This window comes from Phacochoerus africanus, chromosome 3, assembly GCF_016906955.1.
Source record: "Phacochoerus africanus isolate WHEZ1 chromosome 3, ROS_Pafr_v1, whole genome shotgun sequence".
NCBI lineage: Eukaryota > Metazoa > Chordata > Mammalia > Artiodactyla > Suidae > Phacochoerus > Phacochoerus africanus.
In genome coordinates this window covers 95,558,471-95,571,921 of record NC_062546.1, presented here as the reverse complement: position 1 = coordinate 95,571,921, position 13,451 = coordinate 95,558,471, and the positions used below count along the sequence as shown (strand labels likewise).

Genomic DNA, 13,451 nt, shown 5'->3' with positions numbered 1-13,451 from the left:
GTTTCGGATCATGATAGGGACGTACTGTGGGTGAAACACCTTCCGGCCATGAGCTTCCTCAGTGAACTTCCTGCATCCAGGATGGGCTCAAGCTTCTGGCCCTTGTACGTGAGCTGGGCTAAGTTATTGCTAGGCATTAGCAACCCCATTACTACTAATAGGATGTCATCAGCCAAACGCGTCGTGGTGGTAAGCGGAGATCCCGCCTACGGGAGCCCCCGGCCGGCGTCACGACGGCCTCCCGGACACATCACAATTTACTTCGGTTTCTCTGTATCAGATCTGTCCTTCCCTTCTGCTTTCTACGGCTTTGGCCTCGCCCTGACCTAAGCCCAAAACTAGAGCACCCTTCCGCCCGCCACACCCAGAGTCCCCAGACCGGCTCAGGATTCCTTCACTGCAGCAGCGGTCACGTGCACCGCGTCCGCCGCGGAAAGCAGGAAAGGAGTTGGGCGGGGCCGGCGTGCCGATTCCGCCCCTTCCCCCTCCCCGAGACGGCTTCTCATTGGCGAAGACTCCTCCCCCACCCGCCCAAGGCTTGGAACCTCCCCTTCGGATTGGATAATAAGCTCTCGATGGGCGCGGCCGCCGGGGGCCGGGGGTGAGGAGCTGAAGGCAGGGCGCGCTCTCGAGGGACAGGGTTGCCTTGGCGACGCCGGGCGCGCGCTCGGGGGGTGGGGAAGCGAGCCGGCAACTCAATGACAAATCGGTGGGGTGCGGCTGGGGTCCAGCCCCCGGCAGAGGCGAAGGAGCGGGCGGGGCGGGTTTAAGGGCGGGGGGTCCGGTGCGGACGGCCAGGAGGCGCGGGAAGGTCCAAGGTAAGGGTTCCTGCGCCCGGGCGGGCCCCTCCGGGCGAGGTGGGGCGCGCTCTGGGGAAGTGGGTGCGCGCCCAGGGCTGGGTGGCCCTTGCCCCCGGCTCCGCGCCAGGCTGTGGCGGGAGGGCGACCCGAGGGCTGCAGCCCCGCTTGGGCCAGGATTGGGGGGGGGCCTCCCAGAGCCGCGGGGCTAGGGAGATGGGGGCGGCGCCCCAGCCTCCCCCTGTTCACTCCTTCCCTTTTCCCGCAAATGGCCTCTGCCTCCACTTCCTGCGCGTTTGGGCCTCCAGCCAAGGACGGTCCACTTCCTCAGGCCCTTCGTCGCCGCTGCGGTCAGGGTGAGAGGTGTGAATGTTGCAAAAACTTAGTCGTGCCTTAAGAACTTGTACTTGGATTGTGCTGGGGCGCTGTTAGGGAAGTTGCTCGGTCTGTTTGTTTTTGCTCCTGTCTGGGAGAAGAGTGTGAAGTGCTCCACCCCCCCGCAACCCCTAGTTCCTTTCTAAGGGGGCCTGGCCCTGATGAGGCTCTGATAGGAAGCACAAGGACCTGCGTGTTAGCCGGGTCCAGGCTTCAGCACCTCTTCCTGCCCTCGGATAGGGCTGTGAGGTTATCCGTGACTAGCGGCAGAGGTGGCTGCGCCCAGACTACTTGTTGAAGCAGTGTCCATTCTCTGCCCACTTTCAGGTGAATACTGGAAACCTTGGGACTTGATGTTGCTCTCAGGTGAATCTTCTGGAGAGAGGTTCTAGCAGACTGATGTAGAATTGCCAAGGAGGAGACTTGGCTGATGGTTCATTGGAGTTAGTTGTGACTTGATTCTAACCCCTGTAGAACCCTGAACTTTCTGCTTTGTCCTGGTTTCCTAACCTTATTTTTTGTTGTTAGGTTTTGAGGCTGGAGAGAGGGCATTGATTAACAGAGGGGTTAGCGAATCTTTGAGATGTGTAAATGATCCATATTTTTTTAAGCAGAGCCGCAAGATCTCTGATATCAAAGTTCAGAACAATGTAAGGCAATCTTCCTTAAACCTGGAACAATATAAGTAGAATCTCAAAGTTCTCTGATACGGAGTGACAGTGAAAAGTACCTGTGAATATTGGGAAGAGCAGGGTACAAAGTGTGAAGACCTAGGTTCCGAAACTTTATTCATGGTGTGATTTTTTTCCTTTTTTTTTTTTTCTTTTTAGAGCCGCACCTGTAGCATATGGAAGTTCCCAGGCTAGGGGGTGAATTAGAGCTACAGCTGCCAGTCTGCACCACAGCCACAGTAACACGGGACCTACACCACAGCTCACAGCAGTGCCGGGTCCTTAATCCACTGAGGGAGGCCAGGGATTGAACCCAAATCCTCATGGATACTAGTCTGGTTGGCTACCGCTGAGCCACAATGGGAACTCCTCTGGTGTGATCGTGAGCCTGGTTTTCCCCTCTCTGTGTTGCAGAGTCCATGGCTGTAGAAAAAAAAGGTGGTAATGGTTGGCCTACTTGTTAGGATTCAATGAATTAAGGAATGTTTGAGGTATTCTTTGTGATAGAGGGGGGGTGGGATGGAGGGAGGGGAGGAAAAGAGGCCAGGGAATCCTGTCCCTTGTGTGTGGTTTAAGTTGCGACAGCTAGCCTCCTTCTGACCACATCTAGGCCTTTCCTTCCTTTTCTGTTCATGTTATTTCCCGTCGGAAACAGTGGGTATTCTGATCTGAGATGTCAGCAAGATTTCCCTATGCCTTTGCCAGGATTTTGTGTGGAAAAAAAGTGGAGGTCTGGTTATCATATGTCTTTCAGGAATATGGGACCTGGACACATAAATGCAGGAAAACCAGGTTTAGAGGCCTAAATGGGTCTTGGTAGGAGATGGAGGAAGTGGAAGAGTTCTAATTTCTTTCCTTAATTTTTCGAGGTTCTTGCCTCAGCTGAAAATGGCTTGAGATTCTGGAGATTTTCAAGCCAGAGAGTTGAGAGAATTCTCTGGGCTGCATCACCCAGTTCCACAGTATTTCTTGGCATTCAGTTACTGAATTCTTAACCACATTGGAAACATCCTGGGAGACCTTTTCCGAAAGCTAAATTGGGAGACAACGTGACAACAGTGCTGAGAGATGGTGGTGAGCTTTTCTAAGGCTTCTGGTGTGACTGGTCTCAGGGTGGTATGCAAGGATCCCACTTTTCATGGGCTATGAGTCCAGATTTTCCTTGACTTACAATGAGGTTATGTCCCGATAGACCCATCATCATAGGTTGAAAATATCATTAAGTCAAAGATGCATTTACTACACCCAATCTATGGAAGCTCACGGCTTAGCCTGGCCTGCCTTAGATGTGCTCAGAACACTCAGATTGGCCTCCAGTTAGTTGGGCAAGATCATCTAACCTAAAGCCTATCTTATAATAAAGTGTTGAATATCTCATGTAACTTACTGAATACTGTACTCAGAGTGGAAAACAAACTGGCTGCATGGGTATGGACTGTCTGTGTATCAGCTCTGGCTGACTGGGAGCTGGGGCTTTTTTTTTTTTTTTTAATTGTAGTTAATTTACAGTCTTGTATGAGTCTTAAGTGCACAGCAAAGTGATTCACTTTTACATATATATAGGTTATTACAAGATACTGAATATAGCTCCCTGTGCTCTACAGTAGGTCCTTTCTCTTTATCTTTTTATGTTTAGTAGTGTGTATCTCTTAACCCCAAATTCTCAATTCATTGGTCTCCCCCACCACTATCTCCTTTGGTAGCCATAAGTTTGGTCTCTATGTCTGAATCTATTTCTGTTTTGTAAATAAGTTCATTTGTATAAATTTTAGATTCCACATGTAAGTGATATCATATGATAAATGTCTTTCTCTGGCTTGCTTACTTAGTCTGATAATCTCTAGGTCCTTCTCATTGCTGCAGAGGGCATTATTTCATTCTTTTCTGTGGCTAATATTCCACTGTGTATATACCACATCTTCTTAATCCATTCCTCTGTTGATGAACAATTATGTTGTTTCCATGTCTTGGCTACTGTGAAGAGTACTGCTACGAACTGTCTTTTTTTTTTTTTTTTTAAGTTGAATATTTTATTATTAAACTTTTCCTTATGTTTCTGCAAGGCTGTTGCTTCACTGTATAAAAATAGCACCAGCAAACACAGTATATTGTAAAATTAAGATAGTAATGTTCTTTACTGACACTGTGCAACTAACGAAAATTTTTTTCCACAGCCAGTTATTTCCAATGGGAAGTTCATTAAGTACTTTAACCCAAATCCAGGGATGGCTGTAAGAAAGTTACAATATTATATATATATATATAAGGCTTAAGATAATGATGTTATCCTTGAATTATGTAATTTTATAAGTAGTTTTACCACAGATAATTTCAAGAATTCTGAATACTCTAACTGGTGCCTAGCCTGAAAATCATAGGGTGCTGTGCAAAAGATGCATACTGTTTATCTGAGGTCATTAGGAAGATAAGTGGTAATTTTTTCTGGTAACATTGTAAGTAGGTTCTTTTGCTAAAGGTTGTTTTTTATTTTTATTTATTTATTTATTTTTTGTCTTTTTTTGCCATTGCCTGGGCGACTCCCACGGCATATGGAGGTTCTCAGGCTAGGGGTTGAATCAGAGCTGTCGCTGCCGGCCAACACCATGCCACCGCAACAAGGGATCTGAGCCGAGTCTGCAACCTACACCACAGCTCATGGTGATGCCGGATCCTTAACCCACTGAGCAAGGCCAGGGATCGAACCTGCAACCTCATTGTTCCTAGTCGGATTCATTAACCACTGAGCCACGCCTGATGGGAACTCCTAAAAGTTGCTTTTTAAAAATCTCTCCACCACTGGAGTTCCCATCATGGCCCAGTAGAAAAGGGAATCCGACTAGAAACCATGAGGTTGCCGGTTCGATCCCTGGCCTTGCTCAGTGGGTTAAGGATCCGGCATCTCCATGAGCTGTGGGTGTAGGTCGAAGAGGAGGCTTGGATCTGGCGTTGCTGTGGCTGTGGCGTAGGCCAGTGGCTACAGCTCTGATTAGACCCCTAGCCTGGGAACTCCGTATGCCCAGGGGTGCAGCCCTAAAAAGAGAAAAAAAAAAAAATCTATCCACCACTAATTTAAGACATCTATGCTAGATTAAGTTGTTTCAAACTGGTTTATTTAGGGCTTCCACTTTACTCCTCAATAGGTTTTCTGTATTTCTCATATGTTTCTTCACTCATTAGTTCATCTAGTTCTGAAGGGTTACCGAGTGTCATCTTGATCAGCCAGCCATCTTCATAACAAGATCTGCTGACAAGTCCTGGATTTTCTGCTAGAGCTCCATTCATTTTAGTTACCTCTCCTGGTAGAGGAGAATAGAGTGCACCGGCAGCTTTCACACTTTCCAAAGCACCAAACTTCTCTTGTTTGTTCAATTTTGTCCCAACCTCAGGCAGACTGCAGTAAACAATATCTCGCAAAGTTTCCTTTGCAAAATTGCTGATTCCCACTGTTCCAATGACATTTTCTGTTGTTATCCATTCATGTTTGTCTGTGAATTTTCCCACAGAGAGCAGAGCGGGGCTGGTGTCCAGCTCCTGGACTGTGCCCATCCGCAGCCCCCCAGGCGGTGCAGACAGTGCGCTGTGGGCGCAGAGACAGCACGTAGGTTGGAGACAGCAGCCTGCACACTCTGAGCCGCTCCCGCTCGCAGCATCAAGTTTGCAGACGAACGGTCTTTTTTTTTTTTTTCCTTCCTTTTTGGTACATAGCCACATAATTTAATTGGTTTCTTAGCCATAACTGTCTTTAACACCATTTTTCTGAAAAAGTATGTTTCCAATATGGTCTTAATGGTTTAAATTTTTCAAAAAAATGCCCGCAATCTGTTTCACAGTTGCATTTTACAGTTAAATTTGAAATTGTAGATGTCTTCAGTTAATTCTTCTCTATAGATTATAATGTTTTTAATTAAGAAAATACCTTCTACAAGAGAAGAAAAATTCTACTAAATGGAAGATATTCTCAATACTGATAATTTTTATTAGAAATGTATATATGTATATCAGCTAAAATCCATTCACAGGTTCTGTCTTTTTGCCTCCATTCAGAGTACCTCTCCTTGACTAATGTTTTTTGTTTCTTTTTTTGTCTTTTGTCTTTTTAGGGCCACACCTGCAGCACAGGGACGTTCCCGGGCTAGGGGTCCATTCGGACCTAGAGCTGCTGGCCTACACCACAACCACAGCAACCCGGGATCTGAGTTGCATCTGTGACCTATACTACAGCTCACAGCAATGCCGGATCCTTAACCCACTGAGCAAGGCCAGGGATCGAACCTTCAACCTCATGGTTGCTAGTCAGATTCGTTCCTGCTGCACCACAATGGGAACTCAAACTGTCTTTTTGAATTAGAGTTTTCTCTGGATTTATGCCGAGGAGTGGGATTGCTGGATCATATGGCAACTCAATTATTAGTTTTTTAAAGACCCTCAATACTGTTTTCCATTGTGGTTGTGCCAGTTTACATTCCCACCCCCTGTGTAGGAGGGTTCCCTTTTGTCCACACTCTCTCCAGCATTTGTTATTTGTAGACTTTTTGATGATGGCCACTCTGGCTGGTGTGAGGTGGTACCTCATTGTACTTTTGATTTGCATTTCTCTAATAATTAGCAATGTTGAGCATCTTTTCACATGCCAGTGGGCCATCTGTATATCTTTGGAGAAATGTCTGTTTAGGTCTTGTGAACACAAGAGGATCTTACCATGTATCGCTAGCCCAGGAAAATATTAAAATTCAACCTCTGAAGTATGGTTTCTACTGAATACATATCACCTTTGTTTTAGCCATCATAAAGTTGAAAAATTGTAGGTTGAATCATAAGTTGGGGGCTGCCTGTACTTAAAAGAAAATTGTTTTTATTATAGTTGATTTGCAATGTTCTGTCAATTTCTGCTGTATAGCAAAGTAACCCAGTTATACATATACATACATTCTTTTTTTATTATTATTATCCTGGGCTGCCTATACTTCTAAACAAACAGCCCTTTGGATATTTTTCTAAAGCGAATGCATGTTGCTGGAGAGTCTGAATAAAAGAGCTGACTGAGGAGTTCCCAGTGTGGTTCAGCAGGTTAAGAACCTGGCTAGTATCCATGAGGGTGCGGATTTGATCCCCGGCCTGGATCAGTGGGTTAAGGATCCTGGATTGCTGTGGCTGTGGTGTAGGACGGCAGCTGCAGCTCCAATTTGATCCCTAGTCTGGGAATTTCCATATGCAGCAGGTATGGCAAAGAAAAGAAAAGAAAAAGAAGGAAGGAAGGAAGGAAGAAAAGAAAGAAAGAAAAGGAAAGAAAGAAAAGAAAGAAAGAAGAGGTGAACAAGTTCAAGAGAAAATGGGACTCTTCCTTCATCATGCAGAGGGGGCTGGGATGGGTGAGGAGGTGGAGGGAAACTGGTGTTTGTGGAGCATCAGCTGTCTGCTCAGCACAGACCCACTGATCTGACTAAGGCCAGGTAAATATCTGGCCTTGGAGATTTGACCATGAGCTGTGTCCTTTGGCTCCTCAGTTCTTTTTGGTGCCTAGGAATACAAGTATGGATGTGCATGTGTACATGTTCTTGGATGTTCCCAAAAGTAGGCCAGGTAGGCAAGAGGGTGTAATAAGCTTTTGGATGGGTGAGAGTGGAGAGAAAGATGTAGAGAATGTGGACGCCAAGTGTCAAAGCAGGAAGGTACAATAGCAACTACAGAATACCAGCCAGGTCTCAAGTTCAAGTTGATGTTACTCTAAAAAAGAGTAACTGGCATTCCCGTGGTGGCTCAGTGGAAATGAATCTGACTAGCATCCGTGAGGACTCAGTTTTGATCCCTGGCCTTGCTCAGCGGGTTAAGGATCTGGTGTTGCCGTGAGCTGAGGTGTAGGTCACAGACACAGCTTGGATCCTGTGTGGCCATAGTTGTGGCGTAGGCCAGTGGCTGCAGCTCCGATTGGACCTCTGGCTTGGGAACTTCCATATGCTGTGGGTGTGACCCTGAAAAGACAGTAAGATAAGATAAAATAAACTGCCGTAATTTTCCTGAGTGTTCTCTGTTGTAGTTGTAGACAAGTCTTTGGCAGAGTTTTTCCTTTTTTAAAAATTGAAATATAAATGCAGGAAAAGGTGCCATTAATAGATAATTGCTAACATATTTTTGTCTTTTGTTGCTTTTGTTAATGCTTTGTGGGAAGTTTATATACAATGTATTTTAGGCCCACTATATTGGGAATTGACATACATAATATTAAGTTAGTTTTGATCCAAATTAAAATAGTCTAAGCTGGGTAATTTTGCTTAGTAAACGGCAGGAGTTGAAGGATGTATAGTAATTTGGTCCTCCTGCATAGCTATTTCTAAAGTTTGTCTTTTGAATGAATCCTCTACTGATGTGATAAATTACCCCCTACTTCACAGCTTAAGGCAACAGACATTTACTATCACAGTTTCTGAAGTTCAGGAACTGGAGAGTGGCTTGGCTGGGTGCTTCTGGTTCGGAGTCTCTCCCGAGGCTGTGGTCATCTGCAGGCTTGACTGGTGTTGGAGAGTCTGCTTCCAAGATGGCGCACTCACATGGCTGTTGGCTGGAGGCCTCAGTCCTCACCAAGGGGCTTCTCCATAGGACTCCTCACAACATGGTGGCTCACTTTCTCCCAAGGGCAAATGATCTGAGACGGGGAGGAAGTGGGAGAAAGGATGATCAAGTGGAAACTGCAGTGTCTTGGTATCTAAGTGACATACTGTCACTTCTGCCAGCACATAGGCCAACCTGGTGTAACGTGGGAGTGGACTGCCCTGGGGAAGCTTGAAGACCATTGGCATGCTTGTTTTTTGTTTTTGTCTTTTTCTAGGGCCGCACCCACAGCATATGGAGGTTCCCAGGCTAGGGGTCTAATCGGAGCTGTACCACAGCCACGCCAATGCAGGACCCGAGCCTCATCTGAGTTGTAGCCACCAGCCTACACCAGAGCCACAGCAACGCCAGATCCGAGCCATATCTGTGACCTATACCACAGCTCACAGCGACACCAGATCCTTAACCCACTGAGTGAGGCCAGGGATCGAACCTGCAACCTCATGGTTCCTAGTTGGATTCATTAGCCACTGAGTCACAATGGGAACCCCGACCATTGGCATTCTTGGAACCTATCTACCACAATTCCTTTCTTTATGGTTTCTTTTTTTTTCAGGTGCTTACTGGAGTGTGTACTGTAGGAGATGAAAATGCAGCTGGAATTTTTACTATTCTTGAAACTTTTAATATTATACTTGAAGTTTTATGTTCTTTCTTCTGGTCCTTCCTTATCAGGCGCTATAATTAATTAGCCAAATAAATATACAGTAGCTTTGGAAATTAGAAATGAAAATCTCGCTGGGGAGTTCCCTTCCTGGCTCTGCAGGATATGGGTTCAATCCCTGGCCTCGCTAAGTGGGTCGGGGATCTGGTGTTGCCGTGAACTGTGGTGTAGGTTGCAGATGAGGCTCAGATCCCGAGTTGCTGTGGCTGTGGTGTAGCCCAGCAGCTCTAGCTCTGATTCGACCCCTAGCCTAAAAAATTTCCATATGCCATGGGCGCGGCCCTAAAAGCAAACTAAACTAAAGCAAAATCTTGGTGGTCCCTAAACCAAATGAAACAGCTGGGGTTTTTTTTGTTTGTTCTTTTGTTTTTTTGAAACCCTAAAAGAAACTGGTTAAAAATTAGCCCAAAATGATCTCCATGATGAGCAAAGTTAGTTGTTAATCATCTGTGTATTTTTTTTCTTTCTTTTTTTTTGCTTTTTAGGGCCACACCTGTGGCATATGGAGGTTCCCAGGCTAGGAGTTGAATCAGAGCTGTAGCTGCTGGCCTACACCACAGCCACAGCAGCTCAGGATCGGAGCTGCATCTGCGATCTACACCACAGCTCAGGGCAATGCCAAATCCTTAACCGACTGAGAGAGGTCAGGGATTGAACCCGCGTCCTCATGGATGTGGGTTCTCTAACCACTGAGCCACAAGGGGAACTCTACCATCTGTGTATTTTTTAAGAAATAAAACTCACTGACATGGTAGCTAAAAACATCTTGGAGAACCTGTTTATTAAATGCTTCTTTCTAACTTTATGTATGTGTGAAACCTGCCACTATAAAAAGTTTTTTTTTTAGTCATTTGTCTTTTATGTGGGGGTTCCCAGGCTAGGAGTTGAATCAGAGCTGTAGCTGCTGGCCTACACCACAGCCACAGCTACTCAGGATCTGAGCTGTGTCTGTGACCTACACCGCAGCTGACGGCAACACGGGATCCTTAACCCACTGAGTGAGGCCAGGGATCGAACCCACGTCCTCATTGATACTGGTCGGGGGTTTGTTAACCACTGAGCCATGACGGAAACGCCCCATACAAAGTTTTTTAAAAAGGGGAGGGGCAAAAGAGGCATAATCACAAGAAAAAGTTTCCTAGAGCCCAGACAGCAAGACCAATAAATAAATAGTGGCATTCTGGCAATAAAAAAAAAAAAAAAATAGAGCCCTTCCCCCAATTACCTGAAAACTTCGGACAATATTTATTTGTCTAGCAAGTTTTCATTTCTTTTTTGAAACTCTAATACATTAAAAAAACTTTTTTTTTTTTTTTTAAATGGCTGCACCCCTGGCATGTGGAAATTCCCAGGCCGGGGATTGAACCTGCCCCTCTGCACCTATATGTGCTTCTATAGTTGGATTCTTAACCCACTGTGCCACAGAGGGAGCTCCAAGCCCTAACACATTTTAATTATTCACCTGCACAAAAAGAGCTTTATTCTTTTAACTTCTAGATGAAATCTTTCTGAAGTGTCCGTACGTGTAGAGAAGAATTTAGGAACGCTGAGCTTGAAGCCCGATTAAAAGGCCTGTAGGTTTCTTCCTAGCTCTTAAAAATTCTATGATTCTAACATAGAACAAATATCCTTTGACTTGGGCATATTTATAACAAAAGGTTTCATAAATCAAGTTAAATTGTAACTTCAGAAAATGAAGTCTTCTGAGAATTGCTTTAGTTCATTTCAACCCAGTTCAAGGTTGTTAGTTGCCATTAGGCAGACTAGAAAAGTCAGCACAATTTGCCTTTCCTTTCTTCCTATTTTTGGCCTGTCTCCTGTTTGCTGCCCTAATTTATGAGCTAGTATCTTTCTTTTCTCTTTATCCTGCCTCTCCTATCAGCCCCCTTCTTCCTTCCACTCCCCTCCCCTGTGAAAACAGGAAAAGGTTGGTGGCCAGGCATTTGTTGTAGATTAGCTGATCCCATTATTAGGAATGGATTTTAGCCAATGTGGTACCTCTGCTCATCCTCGCATATTAAGCCTTTTTAAAATCTCAAATTATATGTGTTCATTCAGTACCTTCTGCCGTCTTTTAACTTTTTTTTTTTTTTTTTTTTTTTTGGCCACACCCACAGCATGGGAAAGTTCCCTGGCCAGGAATCGAACGGCACTGCCGTTGCAACCTGCACCACAGCTGTGGCAATGCCGGATCCTTAACCTACTGCACTATAAGGGAACTTCCTGTTATTTTTTGAAAAGTAAAAAAAAAAATCTTACTGTAGTTGATTTTTACAATGTTCTGTCAATTTCTGCTGTGCAGCAAAGTGACCCAGTTATATATAGATTTTTTTTCACATTATCCTCCATCATATTTCATCACAAGTGATTAGATATAGTCCCCTGTGCTATATAGCAGGATCTCATTGCCCACCATTCTTTAACTTCTAAAGGGGTTCTACACCCAATTCCAATGTGGATTATGTGTGGGGGCACAGCACCAAGACATTCTCTGACACCAGCAGGGTGACCTGTGATTCAGCTCAATGGTGACCCTCTCTACCTAGAGATAACACCAGGTTCCCGAGGTCAAGGACTCTGTCCCACAGGACTGCCCTCCGCTTCAGCTGCCAGTCACAAAGCCCAGATGTTACCTGTACTTCTGACCAACTAGCTATAAACCAGAGGTTCCCATGTCCCCCTGCTTGGGTTTGATTAATTTGCTGGAGTGGCTCACAGAACTCAGGAAACCCATTTTATCACTTCATGACCAGTTTCTTACAAAGATTGTTAAAGGACATGAATCAACAGCCAGATGAAGAGATACAGGTCCCAGGTCACAAACCAAGGAGCTTCTGACCTCATGGAATTTGCCCCCGCCCCCCATGGTGGCACACAAATGAACTCTGCTTCTCCAGTCTGGACACTCTGAACCTCTTCTTTTCTTCTTCTTTTTAAAATCCTTTTAGGGCCACACCAGGCTAGGGGTCCAATCGGAGCTGTAGCTGGCGGCCTAAATCCACAGCCACAGCAATGTGGGATCTGAGCTGTATCTGCGACCTACACCACAGCTCATGGCAATGCTGGATCCTTAACCCACTGAGTGAGGCCAGGGATTGAACCCACAACCTCATGGTTGCTAGGCAGATTCCCTTCTGCTGCGCCATGATAAGAACTCCCAAAACAGAGTCTTTGGCTCCATCCCAGACCTGCTGAATCAGAATGTGCCTTTGACCAAGATTCCCAGGTACTGTGAGAGGCACTGGTACAGATAACTAGGCCTACAGAGAAATTGTGTCACTAGCTAGAGGGGAATATGAGGATAAAAATGGTAAGTGTGTTTAGGATGAAGATTAAACAGAATGACAGGAATGACCTTGGTATGGGTGTGTGGGTGGCACAGAGTGCAAAACCTGTGTGGAGAGTTGGCCTCTGCCAAGAGCAGCAGACAAGGAGGAGATAGGCATGGATGCCTGTGGGTTTGTAGACTTGGCAGAGGAGTGGTGAGGGCGTTGTGGTCCATGGCTTCTGTTTGGGGAAAATGAGGCAAGGTCACTGGTGGAGCGTGAGCGTGGGGAGGGCCTCGGAGAGCGTCACAATAAGATTTCTTGGACGTGTAGAGTGAACACCTATTCCCAGTTTGTGACCCTAAACACACTTCTCATGTTTCCTAAGGTTGGTCATGTGACTTTCCCACTCCAGCAGCATTTGCTTGTTGGGTGCAGATGCCAGGCAGGATAGTGAGGCGATGAGGGAGGTGACTGTGTTTGCAGAGTGAGCTATGGGGTCTCAGTTGGGGAAGGAGGGAAGTGGGATCCATGGGGGTCCATGCACTGAGGGAAGGTGCTGGAACCAGTGCTCTTGTATCCAGAGGCAGAGAATGATGGGGGAGGGGTGGATGAGCAGGTGAGCTAGAGGGATGGGGGCCAGGGCCAGACAGTGAGAGGAGATGATGATCACGCTGATGATAATGAAGTGACCACAGTAGTGTCACAGGAAAGGAACGAAAAAGCTTTGGGGAATTCCTGTTGTGGCATAGCAGAAATGAATCCGCTAGGAACCATGAGGTTATGGGTTTGATCCCTGGCCTCGCTCAGTGGGTTAAGGATCCAGCATTGCCATGAGCTGTGGTGCTGTGGTGTAGGTCGCAGATGCAGCTTGGCTCTGGTGTAGGCTGGCAGCTGTAGCTCTGATTAGACCCCCAGCCTGGGAACCTCCATGGGCCTTGGGTGTGGCGCTAAAAAGCAAAAAAAAAAAAAAAAAAAAAAAAGAAAGAAAGAAAAAGAAAAAGCTTTGAGAGAGGAGAAGTTCAAGGGTTGGAGCAGCCACGCTCCTGGGCGGGTGGTCAGTGTGAATATA

General features: G+C 46.0%; 1 protein-coding gene and 1 pseudogene across 1 annotated transcript in view; one reads left to right on the top strand and one right to left on the bottom strand.

Moving 5' to 3' along the window:
• The first annotated feature begins 616 nt into the window (after positions 1 to 616).
• RALB (RAS like proto-oncogene B) overlaps positions 617 to 13,451 on the top strand; it is a 49,752-nt gene continuing 36,917 nt past the window's right edge. Inside the window, exon 1 of the mRNA XM_047772178.1 lies at positions 617 to 818. The gene's annotated coding sequence lies outside the window, so the exon portion shown is untranslated. The remainder of the gene's footprint in view (positions 819 to 13,451) is intronic.
• LOC125121935 (glycine cleavage system H protein, mitochondrial-like) lies at positions 4,892 to 5,493 on the bottom strand (annotated as a pseudogene).